This window comes from Chiloscyllium punctatum, chromosome 34, assembly GCF_047496795.1.
Source record: "Chiloscyllium punctatum isolate Juve2018m chromosome 34, sChiPun1.3, whole genome shotgun sequence".
NCBI lineage: Eukaryota > Metazoa > Chordata > Chondrichthyes > Orectolobiformes > Hemiscylliidae > Chiloscyllium > Chiloscyllium punctatum.
The window spans coordinates 64,878,708-64,896,124 of record NC_092772.1 but is presented as its reverse complement, the minus strand read 5'-3'; positions in this window follow the sequence as shown (position 1 = coordinate 64,896,124).

Sequence of the window (17,417 nt, the reverse complement as noted above, 5' to 3'; positions counted from 1 at the left end):
ATAACAGGAGTCAGTCAGAAACCCCTCGGCTACAAGTGTTGTGGACCAGACCAGATCCCCGTAAAATATTTTAAGAAGGCCACTTAGACCCAAACCTTTCCTTATTTTGAATATAGATGTGAAGTGTGCTTCCCAGATATGTTCTGACTGGTCAAAGCACTCGACATTTAGCCGAACATAATCTATTCAAATGCTTTAGTAAAAATACAATCAAAGAAAATAACATTTTGGGATAGCTTATATGTCGAACAATTACACAAACAGTAGATACCGTACCTTCTTGGTATACACGACTCGGCACAAAGATATATTCAAATACAGATTCTTACATGCAGTTTTTTGATCCAGGAGAAATCAACATCAACAACCATCTCAGAGAGAAAAGCAGCTAGGGATCATGTATTGGAACTTCTAACCCTGCTGGGATCTCCAGCAGCTTCTGAATGCTGCAGCTAAAAACAAAACGAGAAAACCTGGTCTGGGAGAGCTGCCCACTGCCCTTCGATTGTTACCACCATTTAATGAAACCTAAAGGCCTCCTCAGTATTTCCTTAAACTGTGTTCAAACAGCAGTTCGGCACCTCCGCCTTTAAAATGTCTCTTAAAAAAACAAGAGAAAATAACCTTTTTATAGTGATAGCATCCTCGCAACTCCACCTTTAATAAAATGATCTATCATTATACAAAGATGGATTCATTTTAGACCTCCTAATCTTCCTTTATTAGTAGCAGGTAGATAGGATAGTGAAGAAGGCGCTTGGTATGCTTTCCCTTATTGGTCATAGTATTGAGTACAGGAGTTGGGATGTCATGTTGCGGCTGGACAGGACATTGGTTAGGCCACTGTTGGAATATGGCGTGCAATTCTCGTCTCCTTCCTATCGGAAATATGTTGTGAAACTTGAAAAGGTTCAGAAAAGATTTACAAGGATGTTGCAAGGGCTGGAGGATTTGAGCTATAGGGAGAGGCTGAACAGGCTGGGGCTGTTTTACCTGGAGCGTCGGAGGCTGATGGGTGACCTTATAGATATTCACAAAATTATGCGGGGCGTGGATAGGATAAATAGGCAAAGTCTTTTCCCTGGGGTCGGGAAGTCCAGAACTAGAGGGAATAGGTTTAGGGTGAGAGGGGAAAGATATAAAAGAGACCTAAGGGGCAACTTTTTCACCCAGAGGGTGGTACGTGTATGGAATGAGCTGCCAGAGGATGTGGTGGAGGCTGGAACAATTGCAACATTTAAGAGGCATTTGGATGGGGATATGAATAGGAAGGGTTTGGAGGGATATGGGCCGGGTGCTGGCAGGTGGGACTAGATTGGGTTGGGATATCTGGTCTGCATGGACGGGATGGACTGAAGTGTCTGCTTCCATGCTGTACATCTCTCTGACTCTGTGATTCTATGACTGCAATGCATATATATTATATTGACTCTGAGTATATAAATGTTCTCAACGAGATTAGATTTCAGACATTTTACTCCTGCCATAGAATGCCTTTGTCTTTCTTCATCCAAGTCTCCAGAATGTGTCAAAACTTAGGTTTTCTCGCCCTGTCACCTATATAATTTCAAATTGAATGGCAGCAATAATAAGCTCAATTGAAACAGACTGGTATTCTTCTCCCTAAACTTCTCCAAAAGACGTTAAGGTTCCACGATCAGTGATAAAGTTTTGTCTCATGTATGTTATTCGCAATTTAAATGCTGAAATGTTGTACCACCAACACCTTCTCAATGCCTTCTTCCCCATTGTGGAATAAATCTGTTGATGTTTCCACTGGACACTCCAACCACACGTTACATAATGGAGCACTTCTCATCTCTCCAATAGTCCCTCTGAATGACATAGCTACTTATTTCTCAGCATAAAATAATTACATGTTTCTGTACCTCTTAATGCTCTAACCTCTTTACCTGCTACTCCTGGCCTATACTCATAAACCTTACTTTCACAGGTAAATGTTTTAATCGCAACAGACTGGTATTTTTTGGCCTGAACGTCTCCAAAAATGTTAAGGGGTCACGATCAGTGATAAAGATTTGTCTCAGGTATGTTAGTGGCAATTTAAATGCTGAAATGTTGTAATGCCAACACTGAGCTCAAGGCCTCCTTCCCCATTGTGGAATTAATTTGTTGATGTTTCTACTGGACACTCCAACCACTGATTACATAATGGAGCACTTCTCATCTCTCCAATAGTCCTTCTGAATGACATAGCTCCTCATGTCTCAGCATTAAAGAATTATATGCTTCTGTGTCTCTTAATGCTGAAAACCCTTTACCTGCTACTCCTGGCCTTGGCAAGTAAGCCTTACTCTCACAGGGATATGTTTTAAGAAGATCTCGCACATTCTTCTCAATCTCTCACAGAAACCAAACTTTGATTTCTGAACCAAATTATTATCATCAGACATTTCAGCTTCTAATCTTGCCATTGTAACTCTCTGCTCTTCCACACGAGTTCTCACGACTGCAGGAAGTGAATTGTTGAACTTCTCCAAAAGAAGAATCTCTCTAAGTGTGCCATAGTTTTGCTCTGTTTTTAATGCCCTTCCGCACCTTTCAAAATTACTTTGTTTGATTCTTTCAAACTCAATGTGCGTTTAATGAGGCAGCTTGATTTGCATTCCAGAAACGCTGTCTGTAGGCTTCTGGCCCAAGCTTATATGCATTTCAGATGGCTTTGTTCACCACCCCACAATGGCCAGATACCTCTACTACTCGGGATGCAAATACCTATCAGCTCTGTGTGGTTCAACTAAGTCCTCACAGTAACTGATCACTGCATTTGTTTAGCCACTTTCTCAAATGAAATTAAAAAGGCTTCCCCATCCTTCTAATCAAATTTAGATAATGCCTGGGGCATACTTAAACAGATCCCCATCAAGCCTTTGGCTCCTAAAGGGTGGCTCATCCTGACTATCCTCCTCATCCAGCCTGCCGTCTACCTTCATCTCCGCCTTTTATGTCAACTTCCTCTCTAATTGCTAAATATTGAAGTTGAAACTCTCTTTTCTTCTCTCTTTTTTCTCTCTTTCTTCTTCATTTTCTTTTCATTTATTTCTACTTCTCATTTTAATTTAAATGGTTTCAATTCCTTCTCATGTTCAAGGTGCCTCATTTGAAATTGAATTCGAACCATTTCCAAAGAGTCTGATGGCAGTTTCACCAAATGTAATTGCTGAGCTATAGCTGTAATTATCTCTCATTTTCTCACAGACAAACACAACCCCAACTCCAGCTTGTCTGCCAATTCCTACATATTTGCCTTCATTACCTTTTGTAAACCCCCCAACTTCACTTTTCCACACCCAGAGAACTCTCAGTGACTGAAAGAATCTTTATACACAAAACACATTTTAAACCAAACGAATTCAACATCCGGAACAATTACCATACGCGACCTTTGAACCCAATAGTCTCCCGGTGCATACTCTCCAGTGTCTGCATGAGCTTATTCTGGATTCTCTGGTTTCCTCCCACAATCCAAAGATGTGCATGTCAGGTGAATTGGTCATGGTAAATTGTTCATAGTTCTCAGGGATGTGTAGGTTAGGTACCTTAGTCGGGGTAAATGTGTAATAATAGGGTAGAGGAATGGGTCTGGGTAGGTTACTCCTCGGAGGGTCGGTGTGGACTTGTTGGGTCGAATGGCCTGTTTGCACACTGTAGGGATTGGAATTCTACACCCAATATGGTATTATCGATTTAGAACCAGAAAAGAGTCCCCAGTTTGTTATAGACCAACCAGACTGCCTCAAACTATTTCAAGAAGGTAGCTTGGATGCCAACATTTTCTTATTTTAAAGGCAGATGCGAAGTGGAATTTCCAGATATGATGCTACTCGCCGAACCACTCACCATTAATTAAAACATAATAATTTAAACACTCTAATGATAATCCATACAAAATGAAGAGGATTTTAGAATAACTTTACTATTGGAAACCTTAAGTGAATAATGGAAACAATACCTTCTACAAATGAACTGTTCCAATATACTAACATCACCTAAACACACTCCATGGTAAAAAGGAGCATTCAGACATACAGTTCTCCAATCCAGGAGGAAACAGCATCAAGTGAAGCTTCAGAGAGAACAGCAGCTAGGGATAATTTACTAAAACTTCCAACCCTTCTGGGACACAAGCACCTGGTAAGGAAAAAGAACGAGAAAGCCTGGTCTGTGCGAGCTGGCCATTGTTACTACTATTTATTAAAAACCCTAAAACCCTAAAAGTTATTTACTTGAGCCGTTTACAGTAGGCAGTTTGGACTTTAAGATCTCTTGTTAAGAAAAGAGGAAATAACCTTTTTTAAAAAAAGTGACAGCATTGTCACACAATTTAGATGCTTGGTACTTTACTCAATGAGCTTCCCCGTGTTACTGATCGCAAGGTCACCTGAGTTGGCAAATACAGGTACAGTCCAAGTTACAAGGATGTGTCTCATAACTTCTGAAACACGCCTCTCCATGGGCAATCACATGGGACATACTGGGAAGTGAAAAACAGCCTGACACACGCCATTTCATTATTGCTGAGCTACACAATGCCAGCACTCGATACACTAGGGAGACAAAACCCAAGGCCCGGGAATGATACAGAGGGACAGAGAGATTCACATTAAAGACAGAAACAGGCAGTTAATTAACTGGGAGGAGGTTGTGGAAATATGCGGAAAAAGACAGGGCATTGGGACTAACTGGAGAAGTGAGATCTTCGAGAATATAATTACAAGAATGAGAACATTGAATAAAGGCATTGTCAGATCGGCTGAAATGGTTTGTTATATCAAATTCTGAATCTGCTTCACAGAACACCACAAACAACATAAACTGGGACAAGATGACAGCCCAACATGGAGAGCTGTGCAGACCATGCTAGTGTGTTGCTCAGTAAACGGCACTATCTTCCCAGCATAGAGAGTATTGCAAACTTTACTATCATGCTAACTATACTCGCATCAGATTACCGTCTCCAGCGGGAAGGTTGCTCTCTGTGTGTGTGTGTGTGTGTGTGTGTGTGTGTATGTTTGTGTGTATGTGTGTGTGTGGTCATCAGAGTGTGAGAGAGAGAGTCCGTGTGTGTACGCGATTGGCGTGGTTGAATCCGAAACTCATTGTTTGAGAAGAAACGCACATGGAGGAAACTATTTTAAACACGAACAACTGGCAGGATTTTGGATAATCGACAGAGAGAGAATGAGAGAAGTTTCATGGACAGATGAGATAAAGTGTTTGAAAATGTCAAAATAAAGGTATTGCCAGAAAAAACAGCAATATATATCGGCGTGCACATGAATGACAGATGGATGGGAGTTTGGTGTGAGGTCGAATCAGATTTGCTTTGGCAGGTTTGAAGCCGGGAGCATCAGCAGCAGATTATTAGCTTCATTAAGACTGTATTTCATAGCTCAAGGTTCAAACAGCAGATGGAATAAACCATTAAGATATATTCTGGAGTGGGGAGTATTTCAAGTTAGAAATGGTCAGGGAATGGTGTCAGGAATCAGCTCATGGTCAAAGGGATCACCCACAGTTGTGACTCGTCAGCTTCAGCAGCAGATATTGGCCAGGAATGGGATGGAAACAGTGGAAGGAAGTGGAGTTTGTAAACAGAACAGTGGAGATTGACCTCCATGCTCGTAACATTTAAATAACGAAGGCCATGATACAATAAATTGTAGTTCTCCGCTGAAACTGAGTAGTTCAACATAGAGACCCATGAGTAACATTGCCAGAGCAGAGGGAGACAGGAATTGAACACCTTCATTGATGTAGTTAGTAGTGGTCTGGATGGTGAATATCTGGATTCAGAATTTCAACAGGAACAATAATAGTGGGTAGAAGTGTAGAATATATGAAAGAACAGAAATTCAGTCATAACAAGTTTATAGAAAAAAAAGGACAGTGACACTTACCAGGAACACCAACGATAGCCAGGAAGGGATAATAAAAATATTGAATAATGCGAAGAATGTAATAGATCTGCAATGATAATGGCAACCAATCAAATGCAGAAAGATAACAAACATAATCGCACAAACTCCTTTTTATTGTTGGAATTTTCCAGTTTAATGTTCTCAGATTCTGATCCATTGTTGGAACATTCCAGTCTAATGTTCTCAAATTCTGTTCCATTGTTGAAATGTTCCAGTCTAATGTTCTCAGATTCTGATCCATTGTTGTAACATTCCAGTCTAATGTTCTCAGATTCTGATCTCTCCTCCCCTTTTCTCTGGAGCTGCTGATCCCTGTCAGTGCTGTCGGTGATGCTCTGCTCATGTTATGGGGTAACACATTGAACGGCGCCCATTTATGATTGAAAGAGGGAAACCCTCCACTGGGATGATTAGAATCCATGGAGACTGGCATTCATCACAGTCACTGAACAAGTAGGATCAGTTCACCAGTTCCATACATCACTTTTCATATCACTATAAAAGGGAACATTTATTGTGTTTGGATGGAATGGATGAGGGTTGCTGAGGGATGGACCATAAACATTTAAATCTTTTAAATCTTTTTGGCCTTGTATATGAGAGCATTAACAGGACACTGCAGGGCTCTATATATGTTTCACTCTGTTTATGAAAGGAGGCAGAAATAAAATAACAGATCGGCTGCATAAAAAATAACGACGGATGGGCATGTTTCTAGATGCCTCAACCTTCCATATGGTACTTATTGACCAGTGTGAGGCTACTCCGGGTTTTAAATGCCCTGTTTTCAAATCCTTTCATAACCTTGAGACAGAGCACTGAGACTACTGCTCAGGAACAGGCCGAAGCAATTCTGTCCCTATGGGCCTCTTACTGAAGGATAGGAGAAGGCCATTCAGTCCATATTAGCCTGTTGCTACTTGAAAAGGTGGAACGCTGGAATATTAGTACATTTTGCCAACAAAATCATTCAAAATAAAAGGATTTGTCGCTGCAGCTGTATGAGGTGTCACTGAGATGACACCTGGAGTACATTGTTTCTGTAACTGAGAAGGGATGGACCTCCATCAGATAAAGTTTATTGGCTGCTCGTAATCCAGGGGTTGATGTATCATTTAAAGTCTCGTGGCTTTTATACAGGGAGAGGAGAATCCCATTCCGCCTCTCGAGCCTGTTACAGAGGGGCAGGAAGTATTTATTTAACATTCAAGTCTGTTACACATAAATATTACTTTTACACTAGTTATGGAATAGGAAAGACCTGATGTAAACATTAAAGTTCTAACTTTGAACAAGGCCAATTTTGAAAGTGTTAGGCGAGCCCTGTGAAAGGCTGATTGGAATACCCTATTCACAGGTAAAGGGATGGTTGGGAAATGCAAGGGCATCAAAACCTGGTTTCAGAGAGTCCAGGACCAACGTGTTCCTATTAGTGAGCGGGGCAAGGCTGGTGGGTGCAGGGAGTGCTGGATGGTTAGATATATTGATGCTCTGGTCAAGGTAAGGAAGGAGGCATATGTCAGGTAAACAGAGCTGAGATCAAGTGGATCCCCAAAGGAGTATAAGGGCAGTAAGTATATAGTCAACTCGGAAATCGGGCCACAAAAATTAGAAATAGGGTTAACGAGGTATTGAAGAAATTCTACAAATCTTTTCATGGCAAAAGATTACCTAGGGAGAGAATAGGGCACCTTAAAGATCAGGAAGGCTAACTATGTGTGGAACCACAAGAGATGGGAGGGATATGAAACGAGTATTTCTCCTCAGTATTTAATGTGGAGGGAGTTACAAGAGCAAGAGAATGAAGAAATGTATAATGATAGCTTGAAAAGTATCTGTATACAAGGAGGTGTTGGTCATTTGGTAGGGTTAATGGTAGGGTTCTTGGTCAGGTGGAGGAACAGAGGGATCTTGGGGTCTATGTACATAGATCTTTGAAGGTTGCCACTCAGGTGGATAGAGTTTGTAAGAAGGCCTATGGAGTATTATCGTTCATTAGCAGAGGGATTGAATTCAAGAGTCGTGAGGTGATGTTGCAGCTGTACAGGACTTTGGTTAGGCCACATTTGGAGTACTGTGTGCAGTTCTGGTCGCCTCACTTTAGGAAAGATGTGGAAGCTTTGGAGAGGGTGCAGAGAAGATTTACCAGGATGTTGCCTGGAATGGAGAGTAGGTCGTACGAGGATAGGTTGAGAGTTCTCGGCCTTTTCTCGTTGGAACGGCGAAGGATGAGGGGTGACTTGATAGAAGTTTATAAGATGATCAGAGGAATAGATAGGGTAGACAGTCAGAAACTTTTTCCCCGGGTACAACAGAGTGTTACAAGGGGACATAAATTTAAGGTGAAGGGTGGAAGGTATAGGGGAGATGTCAGGGGTGGGTTCTTTACCCAGAGAGTGGTGGGGGCATGGAATGCGCTGCCCGAGGGAGTGGTAGAGTCAGATTCATTGGTGACCTTTAAGCGACATTTGGATAGGTACATGGATGGGTGCTTAATCTAGGATAGAAGTTCGGCACAACATCGTGGGCCGAAGGGCCTGTTCTGTGCTGTATTGTTCTATGTTCTCTGTTCTATGTTCTATTTTAAAACACATAAAGGTGAACAAATCCCTGGGACCTGATCAGTTATATCGCACAAGTTTGTGGGAAGCTACGAAAGAGATTGCTCTGCATTTTGCTGATATATTTGTATCATTGATTTCCACAGGTGAGGTGCCAAAATACTGGAGGGCTCCTAACGTAGTGTCATCATTTAAGAAAGGAAGGAAAAACCATGTAACTATAGACTGGTGAGCCTGACGTCAATGGTGGCTAAATTGTTGGAGGGGATTTTGAGGGAAAGGATGTATATGCATTTGGAACGATAAGGACTGAAGAGGGCTTTGTACGTTGGAGATCATGTCTCACTGACTCGGTGGAATTTTTGAGGAAGTGATGAAGATGATTGATGAGGCAGGATAGTGGATGTTGTCTTTATGGAATTCAGTTAGAAAACCAAACTGTGGGCTATGCCCGAAACGTTGATTCTCCTGTTCCTTGGATGCTGCCTGACATGCTGCGCTTTTCCAGCAACACATTTTCAGCTCTGATCTCCAGCATCTGCAGTCCTCACTTTCTCATCAAATGTTCTACATGGTAGCCTGGTTAACAAGGTTAGACTGCCTGGGATCCCGGGAGAGCTCGCCATTTAGATCCAATTTTTTCTTGAATATTGGAGACAGGGCGTGACAGTGGACATTTGTTCATTAAACTTGGAGACCTGTGACCAGTGGCGTGCCGCAAAGATCAATAGTGGGTCCACTGCCTTTTGTCACTGACACAAATCATTTACATTTGAGTATATGAAGTATGATCAGTAAGGTTGTAGATAATACCAAATTAGGTGGTGTAGTCGACAGTGAAGAATGATATCTCAGAACACAGTGGAAACTTGGTTAGGTGAACCGAGCGGTGGCAGATGGAGTTTAATTTGATAAATGTGAGGTGTTGCATTTTGCAAGATAAATCAGGGCAAGACATGTAGGTCAAGTCCTGTCAAAAGTGGCCAATCAAAGAAAACTCCATTGAAATTATCGAATCCCTACAGGGAGGAAAGAGGCTATTCGGCCCATCGAGGCCACATCGACCCTCGGAACCGTATCCCACTGGATACACCCCTACCCTATCCCCCGAGCCTGCATTTCCCATGGCTAATTGACCTAGCCTACACATCCCAGGGTACCTGGGGCAATTTAGCATGGCCAATCTACCCCTTACCTGTGTATCTTTGTACTGTGGAGGGAAAATGTAACACCCGGAAGAAACTCACGCAGACACGGACAGAATGTGCAAACACCAGACAGGCACTCATTCAAGGATAGAATTAAACCCAGATCACTGTGCTGTGAGGTAGCAATGCTAGCCACTGAGGTACTGTGTCACCTTGTGGTGAAGGTTCTCTGTTCCTTGAAAGTGCCATCACAGGTAGACAGCGCAGTGAAGAAGGTACTTGGTGACCTTCCCTTTATTGGTGCATGCTTTGAGTCGAAGTATTTGCATGACATGTTAAATATGTACAGGACATTGATTTGGCCATTTTTGTAATATTGCCTTTAATTCTGGTCTCCCTGCTGTCGGAAAGATGTTGTCAAACTTGAAAGAGTGCAGAAGAGATTTTTTTAAATGTTGCAGGTGTTGCAGTGTTTGAGCTACAGGGAGAGTTTGAATCGGCTGGGACTATTTTCAAGTGTTGAAGCTGAGGGGTGACCTTATAGCGGTTTATAAAGTCATGAGGGGCATAGATAAGGTAAACAGTCAACGTCTTTACCCCAGCATAGGCGAGTCGAAAATTAGAGGACAAAGGTTTAAGGTGAGAGGAGAAAGATTTATAAAGGGAAAGGAGATACAACACTTTCAAAGAGAGACTGCTGTGTTTATGGACTGTGCACCCAAAAGAGGTGGGTGGAGGCAGGTCCAGTTACACCATTTAAAAGGCATTTGAATAGGTACATGCATGGGAAGGGTTTAGAGGGATATGGGCCGAGTGCTGGCAAGGGGGACGAGATTAATTTAGGACATTTGGTCAGAATGGACGACTGGATCGAAAGGTCTTTTTCTGTGCTGTACATCACTGAGACTCTGTTGACTCTTGAGTGTATAACACAGGAACAGGAAGAGGCTATTCAGGTTCTGAATTCTGTCAGTCAGTTTGTTTGGTCAGTCCTTCAACTGCTCGAGACTGGAACATAGGAACAGGAGGGAGTCACTCAACTGCTCGAGACTGGGACACAGGAACAGGAGGGAGTCATTCAACTGCTATAGACTGGGATATAGGAACAGGAGGGAGTCACTCAACTGCTCGAGACTGGGACACAGGGACAGGAGGCAGTCACTCAACTGCTCGAGACTGGAACATAGGAACAGGAGGCAGTCACTCAACTGCTCGAGACTGAGACACAGAAACAGGAGGCACTCACTCAACTGCTATAGACTGGGATATAGGAACAGGAAGAAGTCACTCAACTGCTTGAGATTGGGACCTAGGAACAGGAGGGAGTCACTCAACTGCTCGAGACTGGGACACAGGAACAGGAGGGTGTCATTCAACTGCTTGAGATTGGGACACAGGAAAAGGAGACAGCCATTCATCTGCTCCAGACTGGGACACAGGAACAGGAGGGAGTCACTCAACCGCTCGAGACTGGGACAGAGGAACAGGAGGCAGTCACTCAACTGCTCGAGATTGGGACACAGGGACAGGAGGCAGTCACTCAACCGCTCGAGACTGGGACACAGGAACAGGAGGGTGTCATTCAACTGCTTGAGATTGGGACACAGGAAAAGGAGACAGCCATTCATCTGCTCCAGACTGGGACACAGGAACAGGAGGGAGTCACTCAACCGCTCGAGACTGGGACAGAGGAACAGGAGGGTGTCATTCAACTGCTCGAGACTGGGACACAGGGACAGGAGGGAGTTACTCAACTGCTCGAGACTGGGACACAGGAACATGAGGGAGTCACTCAACTGCTCGAGACTGGGACACAGGAACAGGAGGGAGTCACTCAACTGCTCGAGACTGGGACACAGGGACAGGAGGCAGTCACTCAACTGCTCGAGACTGGGACACAGGAACAGGAGGGAGTCACTCAACTGCTCGAGACTGGGACACAGGAACAGGAGGCAGTCACTCAACTGCTCGAGACCATCACTGGGAAATCTAGAGGCTTGTGAGGCCCCAGGATCCTGTTACGCAGGGACAGCAGGAGGTCACTCACTCCCCACCAGCTTTGGGCACTGGGAGAGAAGGGGAGTTTGCCTCTAACAAACAGAAATATATGAATAAATTGCATTCGTAGTCCACACAATCCTGCCCCACCATTCACTAAGACCATGGCTGATCTGATGGTGATTTCCTCATCCCATTTTACGAAGACCCCCTTCTCTGCAGCCTCTGCTCCGTTTGTTGGTCATGTTGCCGACTCAGATGCTGTAACAACAGTCACCATCACTCATCCAGAGGGTCGGGTCTCATCTGAGGAGTCAGGATTTGAAGGGTCCAATCACAAGAATGAAAACACAAAATAAAGGCATTGCCAGAAGTTTAGTTCTCTCACATTTCCAATCCAACTCACCTAAACGGCCCATCCATTATATATTCAGGATGGAGCACAGTGTAGATCCAGCTAGCGAACTGCTGAATGCAACCCAGCAATATCCAGAGTTGAACTCTGTTCAGCCCACACCAATAATTGATCTGTAATACTGGGCTAAATGTCCAGCGGGAGGAACTGTGCAGTCTGCACTGGTTCATCCATATATAACCCCAGGTTTTTGCATTGTTCAGCACTGTGTTAGATCACTGCCCAGTGTGGGGAAGCTTGCAGTCGATGCTGGAAGTGACAGGATGTGCAGCTCCCATCCATTTACAGCTCTGTATCTCCATTGCGCCTTGACAAGGGTGCTGTGGGTGTGAAAATCACTGGGAAGGAGAGATGTAAATTGAAACAGTTTAAATACCAATAGTTCCAACTCAGGCCCATACCACTCCAGTATTTAAAGATGAAATAACTGAGATAATGTCCAGTGAGGTTTTGTGGATGGTGCAAAGAAGTAAAAGGGGGTTGGTGATGTTATGGTGGTTGCACTATAAGCCTCCAAATAATTAAGGGGAATTAGAGAAACAAATATGCAAGGAGACTGGCGAGACTTGCAGGAGCAATAGGGTTGTCATAATAGGTGATTTTAATTATACTAACATCGACTGGGACTTCCAGAGGTTTAAGGACTAAGATGGAAAGAAATTAGTTAAGTGTGTTCAGGAAAGCTTCCACAAGCAGCATGTGGAGGGTCCTACTCGTGAAGGGACAAACTCGACCTACTGTTGGGACATAGGGCAGGATAGGTGACGGAGGTAAAGTGGGGAGCATTTTGGGATTGGTGATTGGATTGTATTAATTTTAAAACAGTTATGGCAGGGACAGAATTGGTCCACAGATTCAAGTTCTAATTTGGGGCAAGGCGAATTTTGTTGGAATTAGACAGGGACTTGCAAACGTTGATTGGAGTAGCTTGTTTCCAGGCAAAAGGATCTCTGGTAAGTGGGAGGCTTTTAAAAGTGAGATATTTCAAGTTCAAAGTCTATATGTTCCTGTGAGGGTGAAGGGAAAGTGAGGTAGGAAGAGAGAACCCTGGATGACAAGAGATAATCAGGCTCTGACCAGCAAAAAGGAGGCGTGGCTCAGGTTCAGCAGCTGGGATCAATGGAATCTCTGGAGAGTCCCAAGGGATGCAGGAGTTTACTGAAGAAGGAAATCAGCAAAGCGAAAAGGGGGTACGACTTGCCTTGGCTGAGAAAAGTAGGGAATCCAAAGATGTGCTGTCAGTATAGTAAAGAAAAAGAGCGACTAGAGAGAAAATAGGGTGCCTTAAAATGCAAAGTGGGCATTCATGTGCAAAACCACAACAGATGGGCAAGGTCCTCAATTTCCCCTCTGTGTTTACCATGAAGAAATTCGTGAAGATCTGTGACCTTTGGTGGGGTTAGTTGTCATATCTTGGTACTGTTAATATCACAGTAGAGTGCTGTTGGACATATTAGAATGCATAAAGTCAGATAAATCTCTTGGTCCTGACCAGGTATATCCAAGAACACTGAAAGAGGCGAGAGAAGACAGTTCAGGGGCAAGGTCCCGGACGACTGGGCAGTAGCAAATGGAGTGCCCTTCTTCAAAAAGGGCTGCAAAAAATGCCTGGGAAGTATGCACCAGTAAGCTTCACATCTGTTTTCGGTAATCCACTTGAGAAGGTTCTGAGAGATAAGATGTGTATGCATTTGGAAAGAAAGAGTTTGATTTGGAGAAGTCAGCATAGCTTTGTGCATGGCAGATCATGCCCTACAAATTTTGTTCGTAGTTTTTTGAGGAAGTGACCGGGAAGGTTGACGAATGCAGGGTGATGGACATAGTGTATATGGATTTCAGTAAGGCCTTTCATAAGGTTCCACATGGTAGGCAGATCGAGAAGGTTAGATCGCATGGGCTCCAAGGTGATCTGGCAAATTGGCAACACAATTGGCTTGGCGTTAGGAAGCAAATGGCTATGGTGGAGGTATGCTTGTCGGACTGGAGGCCTGTGACTAGCGGAGTGTCTCAGGGGTCGGTCCTGGGCCCATTGCTGTTTGTTATCTATATCAATGATTTGGACGAGAGTGCACAACGCAAGGTTAGTAAGTTTGCAGATGACACTAAAACAGAAGGGATCCAATGAGGAACATTACCAGAAATTGCAGCAGTACCTTAATCGGCAGTGGAAGTGGCTGGGAAATATCATGTGAAGTTTAACATAGGCAAGGGTGATGTCTTGCATTTTGCAAAGTGAAATCCAGGTAGGTGTTTAATGATGAACGAGAGTGCCTTAAGGAGTGTAGTGGAACAAAGGACATTAGAGATTAGGTGCACGGTTGTCTGAAATTTGGGTCACAGATACACAGGACAGTGAAGAAGGCGGTTGGCACACAGGCATTCAGTATAGAAGTTGGGACGTTATGTTGCAATTATACAGGAAGTTGGTAAGGCTGCAGTTGGAGTATTGGGTTCAGTTTTGTTCACCTTGCTATAGAACATATATTATTGAATTAGAAAGAGTGCAGAAGAAATTTCAGAGATGTTTCCTGGGCTAAAGGGTTTAAGTTATAGGGAGAAGTTGGACAGGTTAGAACTTATTTCTTTACAGCCTAGGAAACTGAAGGGGGTTCTTAAAGAAGTGTAGATAGTCTGTGAGAAGATTTGTAGCTCGGGTGTTCATTGTTGTAGTTCTGTTCGCCGAGCTGGGAAATTGTGTTGCAGAATTTTCAGCGGACAGCTGGAACTGACAACAGGAAGCAGCAGATACAAACCACTATAAATGCCGGAGGAAGCATCACAGAGGCGCTTCACAGGAGGCCCCCAAGCACTGAGGATATCACCTAGACAGGGGATGAAACGTCTGCAACAACAATTCCCAGCTCGGCGAACAGAACCACAACAAGAAGTGTAGATCTTATCAAATTATGAGAGACGTGCATAGGGTTAAACACTTGAATTTTTTTCGCAAGGTTGGGGAATCGAGGACTCGAGGACATCCGTTAATGTTTCGAGAGGAATAAAATGAAAATTAACCCGTAGGGGCAACTTTTTTACACAGAGTATGGTATACTAATGGGGTGAGCTGCCAGTGGAAGTGGTTGAGATGGGTACAATAACAACATTGAAAAGGCATTTGGACAAATACACAGATAGGAAAGGATTAGCGGGATACAGAGAAAGGGCAGAGAAATTGGATGAGTGTGGATGGACATTTTGTTCGTCATGGACCATCTGGGCCGAAGGGGCCTGTTTCCGTCTGTAGAACCGTGTGACTGTAAATCCGTGTGTTTTGGGAAAGAGACAGGGAGGGGGAGAGCGAGAAAAAATGTCATGGAAAGATATGTTCACTAGTTTCAGAATGCTGAAGTGAAGACATTTCGACAGTATCATGCAACACGGGTCAGTATTATGAAGAATTATCAGTGAATGGTATATTAGTGTGAGTTCAGGCGATAGAGAGTTTTGAATGAGCGTTTGTCCTGCAACTTTGTAACTGGGAGGGAGGAAGGACTGCAGAATCTTCATTACATTGAGCTGTATAAAACAGTAATTTGTCTCAGTTTCATTTTCGTTGAGTGTGACAGAGGGACTGTCTGGACGAAGCTGAGCTGGTTTCCTGGTGCTCTCTTATCGAACTCACCTCATTAGCTACCAACCCCACCCCATGGTGTCCCTCTCATTCCATACCAGCCCGATTCTCCCACCCATCATGATTGACCAGACGGCACTCCGGCACTTTTACCCCATTTCTCTTCAAGTACCTGTTCAAGGGCATTTCCCATGGAACGCACTAACAATATATTCCATTTCCTTTATACTTTCATACGATGGTCAGCATGCTTTACACAGACCAAGCAAGAAATCTACACTTATTTTATGGTTATAGATTCCAATCACACTTAGTAATTCTGGTTATTTCACTTGACTCACCTTAATGATATTAAATCAAAGACAGCTTCGAAACATGTCTTGTTATAAAATACAATTTCGAGCAGAGAACGATCTTGCCCTCAGCCGTTATTTTGACCGTTATCAGAATTTGCCATTTTCATTTTTATGAAAGTTTCTCTTGCCCTTTGCATGTGACTGTTTCTGTCTGTAACAGTTCTGTCAGTTCGTTGGACGGCCGGTTTGTGTTGCAGAGGGAAGCCAGCAGCGCTGGTTCAGTTCCTCACACTGACAGAGGTTACCATGAAGGGGAAGCTGTCTCAACCTCAACCTCACCCCATCACCCGAGATGTGGTGACCCTCAGGGTAAACCAGCATAAGTGGTCTCTCTAATGAGAGTTCTTTGGGACTCTATTCTATCAATGTTAGCATTTTAATTTTTAAAAATAATTTTATTGAAAAGAGATTTTTAATATTATAATAACTCAATAACAACACAACTCAAATAACTGAACAGAATTACACTCATGTGCATGTACATACAAAACAAGTTAAAAACGTTAAATGGACGGAAGAAAAACAAAAATAAAAAATAAATAATGAATACATAGTACAGCTCAGCATAACAAAACGATAGCTCTCGTTCTTCAAGAGCATTAACTGATACGCATCTTTATGTTCATAATTGTTTCTCATTGGATATTAGATTCATAAGACAATATATAAAAGCCCTTCTTAATGTGACAGATAAACCTGCATCGTGTTAATCCAAAAAGGGCTGCCATGTCTTATGAAAATCTGTTTTTTTTTGATGTACCATACTAGTGAGAAAGTCCAAAGGGATATTCTCCATGAAGAACTTACGACGACCTAACAGACCCAGGGTTTTTAGACATCCAACACAACAGAACATGTTTCCTAGCACAGAAAGGAAGGATATAATGCTTTTCCTCGTGTGCATCTGCGTCAGGTTCCCTGAGCAGGCCCAGGAAAAGAAAAACCGGGTCCATCTCCAATTCAGTCCCCAATATCTACTCTATCACACATAACACAGTGCTCCAATATATATGAAGACTGCAGCAGGACAACAATCAAGGGTAAGAGTGCCTGTAGTCATTCTGCATTTACCACATGCTGAAGATAATCCCACTGTGCATTTTGAGAGACAATCTGGGGTCAGATAGACCCAATGAAGAATTTTCAACTGCATGGAATGGGTCCTATTACAGATCAAAATCATTCGAGCATTTTCACAAATGTCCTCTCAATCTCTCCGAGTTGTTCGGAATCCCCAACTCTCTCTCGCAGCCATCCCAAAGCTGCACAGTCTTGTCTGAGGGGACAAACTCCAACTAATGAAAAAGGGTACTCACAGAGAGTGTATTCTAAGCAATAAGCACCCACTTCTCTCTATCGGATCTGTAAGAGTCTGTTAAAGGTATGTTTTTTAAAAATCAAATCTCGGATCTGGACAAAAAAACAG